Below are 21,068 nucleotides of genomic sequence, written 5' to 3'. Positions count from 1 at the left end.
AATTAAGGAAGAGGAGAGGCCCTCTACTTCAGCTCAAGATGAAAGATTTGAAACCATGATGAAGACTATGGAAAAGTTAATGGACCAATTAGCACTTGGGAATACTGCTGCTCCTCAAGCACAACAAGAACCTCGGTTCAGAAATCCCCAGTTTAGAAGGCCACAAAATCAACAAAGGCCAAGGGAAAATAGAAATCAGCCAGTTGATCCTCCTGTAAGACCTCCATTTCAGCAAAATATGGTAGATGGTGAGGAAGAGACTGAGGAACCTGAAGAAGCTATTCATTGTCTTGGCGAAGAAGATTCAGAAATCTTTTTAACAAAAGAAGAACATGATGAGTCTAGTCAACAAAAGGTTGAAAAAGAACCTTCAGATTTCCTAAAGGGTTATCAGCATGCCATATTTGAAATTCAGAAGCAATATAACCTCAGAAATCGAGATGTCCCCATTACAGCAAATAAGGGTCAGCCTAAGAAGAATATTCCAAAAGCAGTGGAAGACAAAAAAGAAAAGCCAAAACAAGCTGAAGAAAAAGGTGATGCTCTTAGTGAAAAGAAAGAGAATCAAGCTCTTGTTCTTCCTAAGGAAGTTGAGAAGTCTACTCCAGGATTCAATATAGAAAATGAGATTTCTAAAATTAAAATATCAGTCCCATTTAATGAACTTTTGAAAGTAAACAAGTATAGAAGCAAGATTGTGGAAATGCTTAATTCTCCCCCGGGAGGAGCTGATATTTTAAATTTGCAAGAAGACAGTCCTATCATTTGTTTGGGCCCAAGGCTGGAAGATGAGCAGAATGATGAATTTCCTCCTTTTTATATAAGCATCAATATACATGAAATGACTCTTCATAATGCCATGTTGGACTCAGGAGCATCTCATAACCTTATGCCCAAAGTCATTATGGAAAGGTTAGGATTGGAAGTGACCAGACCTTATAAAGATTTATTTTCTTTTGATTCTAAGAGGGTGCATTGTATTGGGTTAATTAAGGATGTTGTTGTGGCTCTTACACAAATTCCAGCCAAAACCACTGTCATGGATATTGTTGTGGCTGATGTTCCACCTAAATTTGGAATATTACTTTCAAGATCATGGGCAGCTAAAATTAAGGGTACTATGCAAATGGATTTGACTTATGCTACTATTCCAGTATTTGGGGAGCAGAGAAGGTTATACCGGGAAACAAGGATGGCATATATGGTGAGTAGTAAGGATAAACCACAGAATTTTCCTATCTATTCTTGTGATACAGGCTTGGGATCAGCCATTCTGTTTAATGAATCAGTGGGAGAGGAATCACAGAAAGAAAAAGCAGAAAATCAGTGTGAAGAGTTGCAGCAAAGTAATGAAGAAGACATTTCTAGTTGCTGGTCTTTGTATTTTGATGGAGCAGCAGGGAAAGAAGGAGCTGGCGCTGGAATTTGGATCATGAGTCCAGCTGATGAGAGTAAGTTTTTGTCTTATAAGCTCAATTTTGATTGCACAAATAACATGGCCGAGTATGAGTCCTTGGTTTTAGGCCTAGAAAATTTGATTGATTTCAAGGCAAAAAACATTGTTGTTTATGGGGACTCTGAGCTAGTTATAAAGCAAGTTCAAGGTGTTTATCAAACAAAAGATGCAAGAATGAGAGCTTATAGGAATTTGGTATTAGAATTGTTGGAAAAGTTTCAATCATACACTTTCAATGTCATAACCAGAGAGCAGAATTCCATGGCAGATTCTCTTGCTGTAGCAGCTAGTCTTTTTGTCATTCCTAAACATGATTCTGACAGTTATGCAGTCAAAGTCCGCCATAGGCCAGTGATCCCTGACAATATCCTAAATTGGCAAGTATTTGAAGATGACCAGCAGGTGAAAAGTTTCTTAGAATTGAAAGGAGAATTTGAGAATTGTCAAATTGACCAGCAAAACATGTTAGTGGAAACAAAAGAAAAGTCTGAGGTGTTGCAGCTGCAAAATAACCTCATTCCTAAAGGTCTGATTCCACTTGAGAAACTTTTTGATCAGAATGATGTTTTTAAGGCGCCAAGGTTGCAGGCAAATGAAGAAGAGATAGAAAGCTGCAATCTAGGTGATTTAGTAGCGCCTAAATTGATCAAAATTTCAAAATTTTTATCAGCTGATTTAAAGGTTAAGTACATTGATCTGACGAAGAAGTTTATTGATGTGTTTGCTTGGAATTATACTGATCTCAAACAATATGATTCCTCAGTTATACAGCATACAATCCCCATCAAGCCAAACGAGAAACCTTTTAAGCAAAAATTGAGAAGAATAAATCCTCTGCTGATGCCATTAATTGAGAAGGAGGTTAAGAAGTTGTATGATGCGAAGATTATTGTTCCTATCAGATTTTCAAATTGGTTAGCCAACTTGGTTCCAGTGAGGAAAAAGAACGGAGAAATAAGGATTTGCATAGACTTTAGGAATTTGAACAAGGCTTCACTCAAGGACAATTATCCTCTTCCTAAAATGGATCTCATGTTGCAGAATATTGTAGGTTCTCAAAGAATGTCAATGTTAGACGGCTTTTCAGGATACAATCAAATCCTTGTTCATCCAGAGGATCAGGAGAAGACAGCCTTTACTACACCATGGGGCACATTTATGTATGCCAAGATGCCCTTTGGCCTCATGAATGCAGGGGCGACTTTCCAAAGGGCTATGGACATTGCTTTTGCAGAGGAGAGAGATAAATCAGTTGTGGTATACCTTGATGATATCACAGTATTTTCAAAGAGAGAGGAAGATCATTTAAAGCATCTAGAAAAGATATTATTGAAGTGTAGAAGGTTCGGCATTTCTTTGAATCCAACTAAAAGTATCTTTGCTTTGACTTCTGGTAAGTTGCTTGGGCATATCATTTCTCAAGAAGACATTAAAATAGATCCAAATAGAGTTAGTGCTATTTCAAGGCTGGATTTGCCAAGGAGTAAGAAAGAAGTTCAGTCTTTTCTTGGTAAAGTCAATTTTGTTAGGAGGTTCATTCCTAACTTTGCAGAGGTGGTTAAGCACATCACAAAAATGCTAAAGAAGGGAGCAGACTTTAGGTGGACAGCTGAGGCAAGAAAGTCTTTTGAAGAAATTAAAAAAGCACTCACTCAAGCACCGGTGCTTATTAGTCCTGATTTCTCCAAGGAATTTTTAATATTCACTTATGCCTCTGAAGATACAATCGCTGGAGTTCTTTTGCAGAAAGGGGATCAAGGTACTGAGCAGCCTATTTCATTCTTTAGTAAAACATTGGCAAATGCTGAATTAAAGTATAACATTTTAGAAAAGCAAGCATATGCTTTGGTTAAGGCAATCAAAGACTTTAGAATCTATGTGCTTCATTCTCATATTATTGCATTTGTGCCAAGTGCTGTTATTAAAGAAATTCTCACACAAGCAGACCCGGATGGTAAAAGAGGGAAATGGATAGCCAAATTGTTGGAATATGATATTGAAATTAGGCCAACTAAATTGGTGAAAGGCCAAGGGTTAGCAGAGTTGCTAACTCATTCAAATCTAGACTGCACTGATATTAATTTTAATGCAGAAATATCAGAAATTTTTGAAGAAGAGGAAGAATTGGTTCAAATCAATGAAAAATTTCTGATATCTGAATGGTATAAGGATGTCTCATTTGTACTACAGCACAACAGAGCCCCTGACAATCTTCCCAAGTCTAGAGCCCGTTTCATCAAGCTGAAATCTCTTAAATATTTTGTTTATGAACAGAGTTTGTTTTGGAAGGATGCTGGAGGGATTCTACTAAGTTGCTTAATTGAAGAGGAGGCTGATAGAGTGATTGAAGAATTTCACAAAGGAGACTGTGGAGGTCACCATTATTGGAAGGCTACAGCTAACAAAATATTGAGAGCTGGGTATTTTTGGCCCACCATGTTCAAAGATATTTATAAAAAGGTTGCAGCTTGTCATGAATGTCAGTTGTTTGAAGGTAAAAGAAAGCTCATGCCTATGCCTCTTGTTCCTATTTATGTAGAGGCGCCTTTTCAGCAGTGGGGGCTAGATTTTATAGGTGAGATACATCCCTCTTCATCAGGCCAACATCGGTGGATACTTACAGCCACAGATTATTTCACAAAGTGGATAGAGGCAGTACCAACTAGACAAGCTAATGATGCAGTCATTATTTCTTTCTTAGAGAACAATATTTTATCAAGGTTTGGATGTCCCTCAAGCTTATCACAGATAATGCTCAAGCATTTAAGTCTAAGAGAATGATAAACTTTTGCCATCAATATCATATTACTCTTGGTCATTCAACAGCTTATTATCCACAAGGCAATGGTCTAGCTGAAAGTTCAAATAAGAGTCTTGTGAGGATTATCAAGAAATTGCTGGAGGAAAACAAGAAAACTTGGCATTTGAAACTGAAGTATGCATTATGGGCTGATCGCATTTGCACTAAAAGATCTATTGGAACCTCTCCTTATGAACTTGTGTACGGAGCAGAAGCTATTTTTCCAACATCTCTTGGTGTCCCAGTTATGAAATTAATTCAAGGACTTGAAGAAGAGCCCAATGCCATACAGAGGAGAATTAATCAATTGATTGCATTACAAGAAAAAAGGAATGAAGTGGTTGAAGATTATCAACAAAGTCAGAATAGAGTCAAAAGGGCTTTTGACAAGAAGATTAAAGATGTGACCTTTCAAATTAATGACAAGGTTTTGAAATGGGAAGCCAAAATTGAGGAAAAGGGCAAACATGGTAAGTTTGAGAATTTATGGAAGGGGCCATATTTGATCTCTACCTTCCATGGAAACAATACTTACATTTTGCAAGAAGTTGATGGATCACAGTATGCTGGTGGGCCTGTCAATGGCGGGTTCTTAAAGCATTATTATCAGTGAGAAGTCCGCCAAGAAGTTCATGATCATTGTAAATAATCATTGCTTTTGAAGTGTTTGTGTTAGCAATAAGTGACAAGCTGAACTAGCAGATTTTAGCCCGAGGAGAAGGCCCACAAAGTTTGAGAGGAATGCTTGTCAGCCAGATGTGAGTGTAATAAATGGATAAAGCACTGGTACTACGTGTTCTTAGTGTACCACAGGGGCACACTATCCCTAGTGGAGCCGCTGTTATCACTAGAATCTATAGTTCATGTATATGTTAATTATCCATAAGTTTTTATAAAGTCTTGAGGTCTTGTAAATAAGTTTGTTAACTTATGTCAATTTCAAATTTTGAAATTCAAGAGTTATGAATGAAATTCGTGTAAAGGCAAGGGCATTAGTCATCTTCCATCATGGTTAGTTATGTCATGTCATGTCATTGGTACTTGCGCAGTTTCGCAGCACGGGTATGATCTCTTAGGTACTTGCGCAGTTTCGTAGCGCGAGTGTGATTGGTCAGTTCTGTCGCTAAATAATGTTGGCGTGTTTTCGTAGCGGCCCATTTGCTAGCGATTTCGTAGCGCATTCCTTTAAATTTGAACTGCCCGCGCTACGAAATCGGGGTTTCGGGCTGTTGTCTAGTTTTTTTTCCTGAAATGTCTAATCCGAGAAGTGGTGAGTCACGAGTCCGGTTATGATTGTTTCCTCACACCATTTACGTGTCATGATTAGCCATTACTTTGCCATCAGGTCTGATTTCATTGAGTTATGTGTCAGTTTGGAGGACGTTATAGGAAGTGGTCATTCCATAATGTGTTTTTCATAACATATGAATGTCTTCTACTCTATGAAAAGCGTGAGCTTTATTCTAATCAGACTACTGCAAGCGAGCCTGAGTTCTACAGCCAAGGAGTGTTATCGTGCTGCAAACCACCGGCATTTCCTTGTGTAGAATTGTGCAAAGAAACATGGAGAGAAAGGAGCACCGTTCGGGTAGATGTGTGAGAACAGAGCCGGAGGGATTAGATGTAACCCTCAGTGATGAGGAAGTAGCAAAGGCGTTCAGAGCTGCTGGTTGTTGGCAGTTCTGTGAAAAACTCAAAGGTGGACATGCAGAAGTGACCAAGGCATTTGCAGTGAACTTCACGGGATTAAATTCAAAGGTGGCCATGCTGGAGTTTCCGGTTTCCCCTGAAGTCATTTCTACAGTTACAGAAATCCCAAGAGGTGGCCAAGAATGGTTCAAGAATTTCAAGTTTGATATGGGTCCGTGTAAGGAGTTCTTAAAGGCACCATATGTAGACGAAGATCTTACTAAAGCTGTCCCAAGGAGCTATCTTAAGGAGAATTATGCTACATTATTGACATGCATCCAGAAGTACTTGACATGTGAAGGTCGGTACAACAAAGTCTATTCATATCATTTCAAGCTGCTACTACACTTCACTGGTAAGAGCTCAATAGACATCCCTTTTTACTTATTCAGGAGTATTTCTAAGATGTGTGACAAGATTCAGTTGAAAAAGGAAGCTTATGAAACATCTCTTTTTCATCATGGTCTGGTTAAATTATTGGTGTTGAATAGCCTACATAAAATTGGTAAAGACTGGGATTCGTTTGTATTCATGGCCGGTTTCCCTAGTAAAACGGGCCTCACTCCATTACCTGTAAGAGAAAGAAAAGATAGGAGTGAGGATACTACTTTGGCTGAGATTAGGAAAGAAATAACAGACCATAAGAAGCCCAAAGCTAAAACAAAGAAGCCAGAGAGGTCTGTAACAGTCAAAGAAACACCTGAAGCATCAACAAAGAAGACTCCTAAGTTAGCAGCCAAAGAAACTCCTGAGGCATCAATAGTCAAAACTTCGAAATCATCCAAAGTGTCTGAAAAAGAAGCCTCTAAGTTGCCGCTTAAGGAAACACCAGAATCATCTAAACAGAAGACTCACAAAAGAAAAGATGAAATTAAGTCTAGTGAAGTTGAAAGAGTTTCAAGAGCAAGAACTAGAGGCCAGCTGAACAAAGAAAAAGGAAAATCTGCTCATGTGGAAGAGAGTCCTGTTTCTAAGGGTAATCTAAATGATTTGCTGGAAGCCATTGAATTAGAACAAGAACATCCAATCCAAGTTGAACCGCTTGAAATAGAACCAGATCAATTGGGGGCACCTATGCATATTGATCTAACAAAATCTTCACCTGAGAGTTCTAAGAAGTCAAAGGCTTCCAAAAGGTTAAAGTTTGAAGAACCAGGTAAAGAGTATGCCTTTAAACCTCGCAGACCAATGACTAGGAGGCAAATAAAGGAAGCAGAAAAGGCTCAAAAAGAGAAAGTCCCTTCAGACAAGCCTAGGACAGAGGCACTTGAAATCTTCTCTGGAATAGTCCAAGCAGTTAAAAACAAGAATAAGGACAATAAGGTGGTTATCAGTCAAAGTGGAAATGTGGTTGCCATTACAAAACAAGCTGGAGCAAGCAAGGAGATACCTCAGGTTCATAGTATCTTTAAAGAGAAGGCAGTGAGATATACTAGTTATAAGAAAGCTGTGATGAAAGGTAAAACAAGTTTGATCAGTCAAGCTAGTTCGGTATCTGACGCCTATGTATGGACAATACCAGCTCTAAAACAGGCAAAAACTATGAAACAAATGAATGCAAGTCTAAGAGCACAGAACAAGAAGTTGAAGGAGGAAATCATCAGCCTAAAAGAAAAGCTAGACAAGCCAGCTAAATGATTCAAGGAGGAATGTGTTTTCTCAAATTTTGATATATGTTAGGCCATTGTCTTTTTAAAAGTTTTTGAGACTTTTTTTGTGTCTTCACACCTGTATGGAAAGACTAAAGGAATCATAGATTTGAAATATTGCTGTTTTGAGGTTCATATATTTAATTTTGATGACCTACAGCAGTTTCGTAGCGCGCTACGAAACTGCTGTAGATGACTGGTTAGTTTTAAAGCTTGAGTTGGAATGCTGAGATCAGCATATATTCAAAGAGATGGTTTAATGTCAGCATGTAGACTATAGAAGATCAGTCAGAAATTTTGAAAAGGAGGTCAGGTGTAAATATTCAAAGAAAAAGTCGAAGTTTTGTCTTTTGCCTAAAAGTCACTTTATCTCCGAAATTTTAGGGTTTGGATAGAGCTGCTGAGGTGTTAAATGATACACTTGTCCAGTTGTGGGATGGCTGGGTTATGAGTTTTCTTCAGTCACACGGGACTATCCAAGGTTTAAATGGCTTAAAGATGGATCATTAATATATGAACACCGAGGGGAGGCAGCAACCAAGAATATAGGCTTCATTTTCTTTTCGGTTGTTGAAGTCATCTATGCATCAAGTATCCGGAGCTGTATGTACATTGAATCTGTTTTAAGCTTGGATATGGTTATTATTGCAGTACTACAGGTGGCAAGCTCAAAGGACACATCAGGGTATACAAGGAAGAAGACTTAAAGTGCCAATATGATGGAATCCTCTGTTTTCGTAGCATCATATCTCTTGTAATAAATTAGTTCGTTTATGTTATTGTTAAGGTCATTTATGTCAAAAGCCCGAGCTCCCTTCATGCTTGATGAGGAGTCTCGTACAGCAGTGTTTTGATAGGCTATATATAGGAATAACTTAGATGTAAAAAAGGTTGGATACTTAATAGAAAAAGTGTGTTGTTTTGGGCCACTGTAAGATCTTTTTTGACAGTAATAGTAAAACAGAGTTATACTCTTCTCAAGATTCTCGAAGGATTGCCATGGTCAAATGAAGTGATGATGTGTTATACCTTATGTTATTTTATGGTTTTGTTGTATGCAATCACTCAGAATTCATACTTATATGCTCTGACTTCCTGTGTATACAGCAAGCTATGTGTGGTGGAATATGTTTGACTTGTAATGCTAAGAGCCTTGATTTCTATGAGTTCACTGTGTTTTCTTGTTTGCTTGATATTATAGACTCCATAGCCCAATGAGATATCTTTTGGTGTGTTTCCAACCAGTTATGCTTACATTAAATTTATTGTACAAGAGTTAGCCCTCTTATCAACATTCAAAATCAATAACCTTTTCTTGAGAGAGCCCTCTCAGGCTAGGGAGGCTAATCCTTAGTTAAAAGCTTGGTCTGAAATAGTTACACAGAGTCTGCCTGATCAGCAGCCCTTCAGTTGTGATTTTGTGATAAAAGAACCTACCTCCTATACATATTGAAGGGTGGCAACTTTACATAAATTCTCTCAACATATCCCATGTTCACCTTCGTGACCAAGAAGATTGTTTATGTTGGGTATATTCAACACTTGGGGAGTATTCACCTAAATCTAGCTATGTTTATATCATAGTTGACAGGACACTGGGTGATTTAGTCTGATGGTGGAGAAACTTATGGAAACTACGCTGTCCTACTAAGGCTCATCTATTTCAATGGTGCATAATAACCAATAAAGTCCCAAATCTAGATTAAAAAAAAAAATGAAGTATTATTGGGTTGTGTTGGTGTTCCCTGTGCAAAAACTTTGAGGAGACTGTGGATCATTTTTTCTTATACTTTCCTTTGTACTCGGAGTGTGGCATGACATTAGGACTTGCTTGGATATAAATACAAATTGGCAGGGTGAATATTATTAGGATGCTTGGAAGTTATGGTGATCACAAGCAAACCTAAAAAATAAAGGTGCCGTCCACCTCTCATTTGTTAGGGCATATGACTCTCAAGGAACTCTGAAATTTTTCAAGACAAATCTAATACACCAAACAAGGTTGTAGCATAGGTTATTGCCACTTTTTCTCTTATATCACATGTTGTAGTTGAACTCTGAAATTTCTCAAGAGAAATCTAATACACCGAACAGAGTTTGAACACAGGTTGTTGCCATTGTTTCTCTTATATTAGATGTTGTAGTTGTCCATCACCCTCACAATATTACAGTTGAAGTTGTTGATTATAGATACCCCTATGGTTTCTTTGGAAGAGCCTCCCAAGTTGGAGGTGCATGTGGGGGGGGAGGGGTTATCTTGTATCTTCGGGAAGATCATTTTTTCAAGATTTAAAGTGGGTTGGGGCATGGCACAAATAACTACTCCAAACTTATTATTGTCCATTGAGAAGGGTGTTTGTGTGTTGTCAATATTTGGTGACTCGAGGATTGTAATTAATTGGTTTAATGAGATATTGATATGTCACATGCACACATTGTTCCCAACCATTGAAGAGATTTTACATTTAAAGCAATTTCTTTATCGTATCTCATGATTTCGTTTTCACAGGGAAAGAAACACCATTGCAGACTCTTTATCTAAACCAAGTGCTTCACAAAATTTCGGCATTTAGAACATCCTTAAGGAGATAGATGGGTAGGTCAACGAATACTATCACAAACCTTTCATAAATGACTTGTTTTTGGCTATACTTATGTTTCCTCCATTTATGGTCCTAGGTGACTGGACTTTTTGTAACTTATGACTCATATTTCCGAGACTTTTTAGTTCATAGGCTCTTTTTGCTGATTTTAGATACAGAAAAAAGGCTTTTTTTTTGTCATGATTTTGATGTGACCTTAGCCATTTTTAACATACATTTGAGTGCACATTCAAAAGATGTTTTTCTTGAAAGTTAAGGTTACTCTACATATATAAATTATACAAAATTGAAAATAATTAACACATCATGTAGGTAAAAAAAATAAATTAAAACTAAATAACATAAATTATACCAATTTTAAAAATTGTAAGTTTATATTAAAAAAATTATAATAACATTACTTTTAAGAATTTCAAAATAAATTTAGAAATTTAAAATAGGTAAATTGCAACTAGATTGATTTCAAATGCCATGATCATTCATAAAATTGAGAAAAAAACATAAACATAAGACAGGAACATTCCAATTTTCATTTATAATATAATTACACCTTAAGCTGTTCCCTGTGAGAGTAATTTTCTTCCCAGGCCACCTGTATATTCATGAATCGTTGATCTAGATGTTAGAGGATTAAAATAATTTAGACCATTAGATTGATTTTCGACGGGTATTAATCACTCACGATGTTATTCAAGTTACGCCAGTTTCCTTAGTGCATTTAAGTTACCTGTCATAGTTTTTCCACAAATGTTTAGTGAGAGCAACTCCCCAATATTCTCTATAAAACTGTGAAGAGTCCCCGTCTTTTTGTTGGGGAGCAAGACGTTGTCGTTATAGTTCGACAGAGCACACCTACAACTTGGCGCAGCGTTGGAGAGCTCTGTCCACAAAAGAGTGGGAGGCGTACCTAACTTGGCGTTTGTCCACAAAAGAGTGGGAGGGGTACCTACAGTTTGCGTTGTCGCACATATATTACAATGGCATTGCTGGAGCTCTTGGATCAAAATTTGGATTTGTGAACTGCTACCCACGGTCCGAGATTTATCCATTTTTCAATCTTCTCATTATCTCACCGTCGCCCTCGCCCACAGAAAGCCCTCGAGTAACAGGTATCTTCTTTCTCATAGTTTATAATTATCAGAAATATCATGGGCTTTTTGTAAAGATTTTATTTTGGTGATTTCTTAGCTTCATCATCTGAGATTTCTTGTGCAAGGAGAAATTAGCTTGTCGGCGACTGTAGCGAATCCGGAACTTATTTTAAAAAACTAGACTTTGAGAGGAGCCACATCTAGGCACAGAGAAAACTTGGCGAAGGCGTTTTTGGATCCGTCTTTAAAGTGAGTGTTTGGTGCTACATTCAGTTTAATTTATTTTAGTGTAAATACGATTGCTAATGGGGCAGGGAGTCTCGATATCCATCCACTCAATTTATCACGCAGGTATGTCCACCCACTCTGACTTTCCTTTATTCTATAATTTGGTCCTTATTCTTGACCAAGAGCAAGGAATTGCCATAAAGTGTAAGAAGAGCCCCCCTGTTTTAGACAGAGCCCAAATAAGAACATACACTGAGAGCTTGATGTTCTTGACTATTAACATGTTCTTGATGTAAACTGAGAGCTTGATGTTCTTGACTATTAACATGTTCTTGATGTAAACTTCCATGACTTAGATTTTGTAAATCTGCAGGTTGGAAACATAAATGTCTCAACTCCTTGAAGCCCAAGTTCTTTAACATTTTTTATTTTAATATTCATGATGACCATTGGAGTTATGTAATTAAGAAAAAACAACAATGACGAATTTATTTCTTGTTGTATGTATGATTGGATTAGCTATAAAAACCGCTTAAGATCAGTTTAGTTTTGTATAACATTTGTATGTATCAAGCTATTACAACTTCAAATAATTTATTCCTCGTGCATGGATTGAATTAATGTATATTCATCACATGAATACCGGGATTTTAAATAATGGGATCTTTACCCTGATCGACCTCGGTAAGTTGAAAGAGAATAGAAATAATTATCATCACGTTAGCATCATGACCAAGGGAGACACATATGTGAAGATGCCCAAAACAATGCAGAGAAGTTCAACAATTATAGTGAGCGTGAGCTTTAGCTGCAATGAATAGAGAGTTTTCGTCAAGAAAACATAAGTACAATTTTCGGTCAAGAAAATATAAGCACAATTTCCATCTAAAAAGTTGTGGGAATTACAGAGCCATACTTGCCCTGGTGTCTTAAATAATAAACATTGAAATGTAAATGACTTCGAGAACAACTTGGGTAAAGATATTCCCCCCGGAACAATGTCGGTAAATAAATGACCCTAGATTGGACTGCAATGGACTGAAAAATCAAACTCTGCTAATTTTTTTGTTGCTTGTAGCATGTATGGAATGTAAATCGTAAAGATTCCACGTCCTTTAAACCCCTAATTTAAAATGCTAGCCATAACTCTATAAAGAAAAATTGCATTTGAGATTGAGGCAATTCTCTAATTAACTCTGATGTAGTCTATTGATATGCTCGAACCTCAGCCTCTGCAAATAATTTATTGATGGCTTGAGCAACTCACACATCATTCTCTTTTCGTTCTAATCTCTGGAAAATTTTGTAAATTCAAGCCAGGAAAGAATTAAAAAATAACAACTAAATTCATCATAAGTAAAGAGCATTTTGAATTTCTGGTACCATTATAACAAATAAATTCCATTTCAAGCTCTGAGAGAGAATATTCCATAATAACAAAGTACCTAAAATAGAAAATGATAACATTCACAGATAAATATTGGTTGGTTCAGATAACCGGTACAATGGAATTCATAAAATTTACGAACATATGCCGCACACCATCCCATAACTATAACAATTACTTACTTGCACGGCCTTTATAACTATAACAATTACTTGCACGTCCTTTATTATAAAATCAGATGAGATCATAATATTTACATTGCGATGCATTTAAAGCGACCTCGTCAACGGTCCATGTTATAGCTTTTTCCTCTCATGGCTTAAATTGTCTCAAGTGTTTTCATGCATGGACTCATATAAACTTTGATAAGCTTTTCATGCATCGACACATATCAGCTTCGAGACTTATCCATGAACACTCTGTTTCTGCTTGACTATTATTCAATCTCTCAAGTTAAAGAGAAGTAACTGCAAAGATGAAGTGATATCATAACTTTGAAAACAATCCATGGCGACAACATATCACAAACTTTGTGAGGATGACTTAATTTTAATTTTCCAAGTTTAATAGTTTTTCATTTTGTTCTGATATGAGATGCACAAATGTATGTGAAGTTTCAACTTCGATTTGGTCCTTTTGGCCACCTCTATGCTCAAGCTGCCTCCAGATCATTTGGGTTTTTGTGTATCACTAACTTTTATAATATTATAATGATGGTTTACATTTAGACATGGGAAGTGGGAATAGAAATTGAAAATAAGATGCAAGATAGCAATATTTGGATATTAATGAGAAACAAAAAGGGATATTTGTTAGCATAAGATAATAAAGGGAATGAACCTGCCATGTCTCAACTGTTCCTTCTTTGTGATATAGTGGTTCCTTGTGGAGCATGCATGCAATTGTTGCCAGGATCACTGATCAAAATGGGCCTCGCCAAACAAGGAACACCGATCGAAATGGGCCCCGACTTTCTTTACTTTGTAGGCGATGTTGGTAGTTTTAAAAAAGAGAACATAGATGGACATCCATTCAGAATAAATCATGGGTTGTTAGTGGCAACTTTAGAGAGATATTGCAATCTTCGGGCATCTTATAAAATAATCCATGGAGAAGTTTTTTTATTTAAAAAAGCAGGGGTCTGATGCCCATGTCATCTATTTGTGAAGACAGGGAAACAAAAAGAAAGCCAAACGCAACAATTATTGCACTGACTTTTAACTGGCCATTAACAGGTTTAATGTCAACGTTTAATCACGGAGTTATCTGCATATTTAACGTAAAAGGTTTTCCTAGTGTTTTGGGTTATATTTTTTTTTTAAATTTGTTTGAAATATGGTACGAATGTTTTGGAATCATAAGTGAAGTATTTAAAAAATATTTTGGAGCACTCAAAATATTAGATTTTAATTTCAAAATATGTGTTACACTTTCAACTTTCTTTATCTTTTAAGTAAACACATCTTTTTAAATAAGCAAAATTATGGTAATTTTAGAATGTTTCTCTTAATAATTTTGGGATATAGAAATAAATCACTAAAAAATCCTAATAATTTTTTTAGCTTTGTAAGCTTTGATAAACCATTTCTCTATATCTTAATTTAATCATAATCAACCTTAATTTATTCATAATCATCGTGTGTGAGTATAAAAATCTCATGTTAGATACATAAGTTTTCCCTATATTAAACACATCTAATAAAAATACTTTAATTGTTTTTTTTTAGTTTTTAATTATTAAGAGCACGTGTTTCCTTCCCTATATTAAGCACATCTAATAAAAATACTTTAATCATTTGTTTTAGTTTTTAATTATTAAGAGCACGTGTTCCTTTCTAAAAGGTTATAGGTTCAAAATTTTAGTGGTCAAATCATTGCATGGAGGTGGTTCCCTTGTCTGTTACAGAGAAAAGTGTCTATGCAGAACTGCTTATCCCACTAAGGTGTGGTAGCTACCTTAGAAACAAATAAAGTAAAACTACTTTTGTTTTCCTTTATGAAAGATAGATGAGAGAAGGATAAAGGAGACCAACCTCTGTCTTGCGCTTGGCTCCTAGTTCAATTCCTCTCTTTTTTTATAGTCCTTTGCTACTTGCTTCCTTGTACACCCAGCTTCACAGAGTACCTGTAGAATCAAAGTAGCATAACACTATACAAGAACATGGATCTATTATCATAAACAATCTAGGATCAGATGTAAATTGACCATACAAATGCATAAAACATAAACGACACAAGAGTATGGAGGAAAACTTGAATAGCTTTTATTGATAATCAAGAAAGAGCCAAGAGAGTTACAACCAGTTGTTTCGACCCAGCATCATCCTCTCAGCAAGTAAGCCCTTCTTCACCTCATGCAAAGCTTAGATCACCCAACACTATGATTGCCTCAAGAAACCAACAGCAATTCCTTACAAGATGCAAAATTCCAGCGTCTGGATCTCTGGGATGAGGGATCCATATATAGATATCTGTAAAGGAGATGAGTCAGCTTGTGATTTGATTAGTGTCTTCCCTCTGATATTTCTTGCTTCCACTTGGAGATTGATGATCTCTTACTCATCCTTGGTCGAATCCAGAGAGGCAAGTGTCAAAGGAGAAGTTTCTCGAAGATTCCATGCCTCTCCACCTCGCGGATTGACACTGCCATTTGTCACTTCTCGCCCATCGCACCCCATAGAAGGGATTTTTGAAATGCAACACACCCATAGAGTGTACTTAGGTGAGATGCAATGCACTTTGCCTATGGAGCAGGTGAAATGATCTTGTTTTGACCAGTTCTAAGCAGTTTTTCATGGAGAACTTCTGGGAGAAGCTATAATCAGTTGACCTTGTTCCTTTAGGGGTTAGAACAACACTTTTAGGGAATTAGGAACCCTTGGTTTATGGACATTTTATGCTTGGGGTTGCAGTGCCCAAAAATGTCTATAACAGTTGCCCCCTAAAGCATGAGGTCGTTAATCTTTTTTGATGTCGGGTGAAATGCTTTATCATGAGGATCCAAAGTTCTTTCAAGCTGGGAGGAGACCTGTAATAAGATACAATATGATACATTATCTTCATAATATTTTCATGATCTAGTTGAGGTGGGCATTCCCATGCTCAGCTTTTATAAATTCATTTTCATGTACATAGGACAGACAATCGTCTGAGTGTAGACTGATGATTCTGGTAGAGCCATCATCCCTTTGATTGGATGATTATCTGTGCAGCAATGATGTACATTTGATGTCTTTATTTCCCTGAATATATATCGCAGCCCGGATGGATGAAATTAGATCTGGGGTCTTCAATCTCGTTCGATCTTCACTAGAAGTACAAGTCAATCCATGTGAGAGATGTTCTGGAGTCGAACATGGAAAGACATCACCTGATTACCAGCCAATGATGTAAGCTATTAACAGGCGCGAGAGGAATCACCGATACTGATAATGACCCTCAAGGTACTGCAGTACAATTCACGTGGTGTGAATAAAGGACTTGGCGTCGAACACCACACAAAATCTTTCGATCGAAGGCCATTGATGTAAACCTGTCGCCGGAAGTGAGAAACTTGCCATTGAGGCATGCAAGCTTCAAAGTACTGAACGGGGTTTCCCTAGATCGGCTTCTTGGATAATGAGCTGATGTCGACAAGAAGCGATCCGTCATAGGAGGGCCTTAATGAATCCCACATCAATGGCACAGAACAGAGCAAATGATTTTAATGGAGGTGAAAACGATCTGATGATATAAGGTTCAGGGTGGCGGTCATGAAAGAATGGAGCGTAAATGTATTGCAGCGGGTGAGACACAGGTGAATTCTCTGAGTGACTTCTCTTGAACATATCGGCGACACTGACGTGATGGATTGGTAGCATTAACCCCAAATGTGGATGGTGTGATGGGACCATGGTGATGTGACCGGTGAATGAAACAACCCAACCCGACTTGGATGCGGAGTGAAAGTGTCATGTTCAAGAGCGACTTGCTACCAACAAAGTTTCTTCAAGTTTTCTTCCTAATTTTTCCCCTGTCATTACTGAACAGTACCTCTTTATTTTTTTCAATCTTGAGGAGGATAACATATGCTTGTTCTATAATTTTCCCTTCGGGCAAACCCATCGCTATGTTTTAACGAGCCTAGCGATAGTGAAACTCGTTCTTGTCTGCTATGGACAAGTTTGTCGCTATTAGGTTTTAACGAGTTTAACGAAAAAGATAACTCGGTCCTTTTCAATTTTAGAGAGTCTGAAAATGGACGTAAAGGAAACTCCAAAATTCCTTTTTCGTCATCTAATCCCTTAAGTCCTAAAAAGTATAAAATAATACAGAAGGGATGAATTTTCGATACTTTTAACGAGCTGAACAAAACAAGCGCTCGATCTTTTTGTGTAATAATCCCTCAGGTCCAAAAAGATTAAAATCTAAAGGAGGGATAACACTTCTGGTCCCTTTAACGAGCTGGAGAGGCCAATGGCTCAGCAATCTTTTCATATTTTATGAGTCAGTTGAGAAGAGCTTAAAGGGGACTCGTCTTTGAGGAACGAGTGATAAAATTGGGTAGAAGTTGATTCCAGGTAAGGTTTGGAATTTTCCAATCACGACAATGTTACAAGGATGGCTAGCGGGATCAATCTTCGTAGCTTTTCCTCAAAAGGGGTAAACAATCAAATGGAGGTGAATGATCGGCCAATACCGAGTGGTGGTGATGATGGGAACACGATCAAGGCTTTAAAGGTTGAAGTACTACATTCACAATGATTATTTACGGGGAATTGGTTCATTTTTTATTGAGCTTAAACGTTGGGGGAAACATTTGCTCATTGCTTATGTTCATTTTTTAACGAGCATGAATTCCGCGTTAAAACTGCTCGATTAATCCAGTCGTATAATAAGAATGTCTCATATATGAAAACGACAATTTCTAGAGTTTTGCCCCACATCCTTTCTTTATGCAAGTTAGGAAACGACCAATCCTACGAGTTTAAAGGGTTAGAGGACCTACAAATTTAAAAAATAAATGGTCGCTCTTCGCTTTCATGCCAAAAGATTTGTATGCCCCCAGGTATAAAATAAAGCTTCAAGGTCACCTTTTATTCTACCGACAAAACATTTGTTTTATCAGGAAAGGTCTACCTCTTTCAGGTTACCAAATATTGTTCTATTCACACCGTAAACAAAACACTTCTTCGGCGATGTCTACCGAAATAGACAAAGGCGAGCGGTGTAGACACCTCCACTCACATAACTTTGACGAGGGAATCTTATTTCAGTCTAACCCCCTTTTCCAATCACGGACGGGAGTACAGACTAGTCATATATCTCTCACGGAAACCCACCTTATACCCGAATTTTTTCTGCCGAAGCAGACCAGGGTGCATGCCCCCTAGGTTTCAGTCATGTCCCCCCGAATCACTCGCGCTCATCAGGTGGGCGGACTGGGGATTGATGAGACATTCCTTGTGTGAAAAGACCATTCAAGGATGGTATATGACTATTTGCTATGTGTGATCCGGGAAATGAAAGCTGGTCTACGAGCTTGACCACTCTTACTTCGTACGAAAACACATTACTCTAAAGAGTGAGGAGACAATTGCTCCCATGCAATAAATATAGTCTTGTCCAAGGAGTAGATTATAATCCAGGGGTCCTTGGACTACCATTACGTTCATTTGAACGGTTTTCCTTCTCAATATTATGGGCACATTGGGAAGGATCCCTAACAGTCGACTGGTTCCTTTGTCAAAGCCTGTTAGATTTCTCATCTCAGGAAAAAGCGGTGGCGAACCAAGCGCTTTCCAAGCAGTCGAGGAAAGGATACTCACAGAAGCCCGTTCATCTATGATGGTACCGGCCATAACCATTCTGTATATTTGAGCAATGATTCGGAATGGTACACTAGCCGATAAACGAGGTCTGCCTAGTTGATTTCAGTCGAAGGAAACAACTAGGTTGCTTAGAGGTGGGACCGAATAGACAGCCGGGTACGACTCTAACGAACTTCCTTCCTGCGGTAAAGGAATGGGTAAATTGTCCCCATGTTCATCCGAGTCTGTGCTTACGAAAAGAATTTGGACGGTGTCATCCTTATTCTCTTCGGTGACTGTATCATCTGAAGATGGAACCTCTAAAGGCAAGACCGGGTCAACTATCGTCTCGACTTTTTGACTTGCGTCTGGTATGGGTTCAGATGGTTCGTCTTCAATGATAGATGCTTCGGCCAACCACCTGGGCAGGTCAGCCAGATTTTCAACTAGTGATGGACTCGGCAAGAGTTTTTTATATCCAGGAGGAAGTCGTAACGGTGAAACCGGACGATCGTCCAAAACTATTTTAGCCTCGTCTAAGAAGGGACAATGGTGGATGGCATGATCGCCTTCGCACAGTTTACAAGGAAATCTATATTTTCCTTTTTGTCCTAGGGCTTCACTTTCACTAGTCGACGATGTGTTTTCAACATGATCATTAGAGGTTGACGATACCGGGTTGTGCAAACGAGGAGACCAGTCCCTTAAGATCCAAGGGATGCAGGGAAAATCTCTATGATAGTGGTCTCCTTTGCAAATGACACATGGCGATTTAGGCCTGGTCGGTGCAGTGTGTGGATTTTCACTAGACGACGTTTGGTTGCCCCCTTTCGCTTTTGGCTCCTTCTTCTTCTCAGATACTTGATTTTTGGCTTTACCAGCCCCATCAAGCGAAGAGGAAGGGGGAGAGGAATAATTGGAGGAAGTAGAGGGTTGGGGGGTAACTTTGGATTCGTCTAGTTGCTGACTCGATTGTTCAGGAATTGCGGTGTTCTGAACGACAAAGGTTGAGAAGAGCCATACGGGCAAGCCGATTGTCAATCATAGAAACGACAATGTGGCCATATGGGGTGCACCAACATCTCCCCAAGAGGAGAAGGGACTAGGATTTCCTCCAAGGGGAATTCCTTGGTTGGTGGATTCCATTTTCTCAACCTAAGATCAACGTAGGAAAGGTGATGATTATTCCGTTTAAAATAAATTTTAGACGCTTTGACACAACTTGTTTTTTCAATTTTAAAGAGTCGAGGAAAAACAAAAGATGACTCTAGTCGCCTTCGATTTTTAATGAGCCTGAAGTGACAAGTGCTCAGATGGACCTTTTCTGTTAAGGAGTCTGAAAAGGAACAAAAGGAACTGCTATGGAAATCTAGGTAGAGGGATTACCAAACCAATCGCAAAACTGCAGAATACTTTTTACGGTACGGTAGTCAATCTTCCCGAATGCTGTGTTCAGTGCATTGCGATCAATACGGCGACAGACATGGCTTCCTACGGATAAATGATTAAGCCTATTGTGGTCTCCCAAAATATACTCGACGATACATGGGAGCACAAGTCCGTACTGGTATTTATCGTCTCAAAGTGGAGGAATCACCCAACCAACAGTGAGAACAACAGTTACCAGGCTTTACAACGCCGGAATACGTCTCTAGCCTAGACTTCTAGATGTTGTGCGTTAGGTTCCAAAGCATTGTTAGATTCATTAAATTTATTTTATAGTTGATCTTGCTTAAGAAATTTGCCTTTCAGGTTCACCGCATGATGTAGATGTACAATTCCTAAAATGCAATCTAAGATGATAAACAGTCTTTTATCTTCTTTGTGCAATGAAAATCCTAGCTACTAAGGAAAGAAAGACAGAATTCTTTCAACAAAGAGGAAAGAGCACACACTATATGTACTGTCCTAAATCAAACCAATCAAACAGTCTAAATGCAAATGCACATGCATGTATTTGTTTTCAGCCTTCTTAATATGTGAATGATAAAAAGAAAGCTAATGCGCAAATCTGAATTACTTTCAAGCGACAATTACTAACAAGTTTATTTTCAAAATCAAAAATGAAAATAATGACAACACTTTGCGATTTGGAAATGAATACTTGCTTTCGACACTAGAAAAACTACAAATTCAGATCAAATACAATAGTAACAGGGTAATCGACTATCAAGAGCAATCAAACTCTCTTCTATGACTAAAAACGACACTTGCGACACTTTCAAATCAAGAAACGACAGTACAATTACGTTACTTTTTTGCAAAGGAGAACTGAAAATGACTCAACAAATACACAAAAACATTTACAGTTCTTTGCACAATGGAGGCGGAATATCAGCAAGGAAAGGGGTTTCAAACAGAGGTATACTAACTACA

This window comes from Pinus tabuliformis, chromosome 9 (assembly GCF_031772625.1).
Source record: "Pinus tabuliformis cultivar Carrire ecotype Pingquan chromosome 9, CPIR1, whole genome shotgun sequence".
Lineage (NCBI taxonomy): Eukaryota > Viridiplantae > Streptophyta > Pinopsida > Pinales > Pinaceae > Pinus > Pinus tabuliformis.
The sequence above is the reverse complement of the archived record's forward strand: the minus strand, read 5'-3'. Positions refer to the sequence as shown.